This window comes from Nycticebus coucang, chromosome 8 (assembly GCF_027406575.1).
Source record: "Nycticebus coucang isolate mNycCou1 chromosome 8, mNycCou1.pri, whole genome shotgun sequence".
Classification (NCBI taxonomy): domain Eukaryota; kingdom Metazoa; phylum Chordata; class Mammalia; order Primates; family Lorisidae; genus Nycticebus; species Nycticebus coucang.
In genome coordinates this window covers 83,352,866-83,354,312 of record NC_069787.1, presented here as the reverse complement: position 1 = coordinate 83,354,312, position 1,447 = coordinate 83,352,866, and the positions used below count along the sequence as shown (strand labels likewise).

At 39.7% G+C, this 1,447-nt stretch overlaps 1 pseudogene; it reads left to right on the top strand.

The window, feature by feature from the left end:
- Window positions 1-233: 233 nt before the first annotated feature.
- On the top strand, window positions 234-1,008 carry LOC128592097 (serine/arginine-rich splicing factor 10-like; annotated as a pseudogene).
- The last annotated feature ends 439 nt before the right edge of the window (window positions 1,009-1,447 follow it).

Below are 1,447 nucleotides of genomic sequence, written 5' to 3'. Positions count from 1 at the left end.
AAAAAACAAATAAAACAGATAAAACTTTGGCAAGACTAACTAGGAACAGAAAAGTAAAATCCCAGCATTGTTTGGAGGTGGAGGGTAGTGGAGGCGGGAGTGAAGTCTTCCGAGAAGAGGCTGTAGCCCTAGCGGAGCTGCGTGGTTGTGTGTGTCTGAGGATCCTCCACTGGAACTGCGGACAGTTTGCTAAGCGGGTTAGTACCCTGGGCCGAGACTCACCCCACGCGGTCATGTCCCGCTACCTGCGTCCCCGCAACACGTCTCTGTTTGCCGAAACGTGGCGGACGACACCAGGTCTGAAGATTCAGGACGTGAATTTGGTCATTACGTTCCTATAGTTGATGTGTATGTTTCACTTGATTTCTACAAACGCCGTCCAAGAGTATTTGCTTATGTTCAATTTGAGGATGTTCGTGATGCTGAAGATGCTTTGCATAATTTGGACAGAAAATGGATTTGTGGACATCAGATTGAAATACAGTTTGCACAGGGAGATCGGAAGACACCAAATCAGATGAAAGCCAAGGAGGGAAGAAATGTGTACAGTTCTTCACGCTACGATGATTATGATAGATGTAGATGTTCTAGAAGCCGAAGTTATGAAAGAAGGAGATTAAAAGTCGGTCTTTTGATTACAACTATAGAAGATCCTAAAGTAGACCGACTGGAAGACCACGGCATAGCAGAAGCCATTCCGACAATGATAGATTCAAACACCGAAATCAATCTTTTCCAAGATCTAAATCCAATTCAAGATCACGGTCCAAGTCCCAGCCCAAGGAAGAAATGAAGGCTAAATCACGTTCTAGGTCTGCATCTCACACCAAAACTAGAGGCACCTCTAAAACAGATTCCAAAATACATTATAAGTCTGGCTCAAGATATGAAAAGGAATCAAGGAAAAAGGAAACACCTAGATCCAAATCTCAGTCAAGATCACAGTCTAGGTCTAGGTCAAAATCTAGATCAAGGTCTTAGACTAGTCCTAAGTCCAGTGGCCACTGATAGTTCAAACCATGATAATTTTTAGGCATATATCATTCATTTACTTATAGTTTGGTTTACTTAAATTATCAAGAATACAATGTTGCAATGATGCTTAAAAAACACTTGTTAGTTTTCCCTGTACCAGGCAATGGTTATAAAATATATATATATGTATATATGCTGTTGAGAAGCCACTTTAAGAGTCCAGTTTGTTTAATGTTATGGGCAGCTACCAATTTGTGGTGTCTCTGTATATTTTTTGTAAAGATTCTTATTTTTTATGCTTGAAGTATTTGGTGAGAAGATGTTGGTTGACCATAGTTTGCAACATTGTCTTATTAAAAATAAACTTTTATATTCATATTTGGTAGAACTGTTAACCTAGAAATGTAGCTTGCTAATAAGGTAGAATGATACAAAAGTGAAGTTGTAGCCACAGTACAACACTGACTGCTCA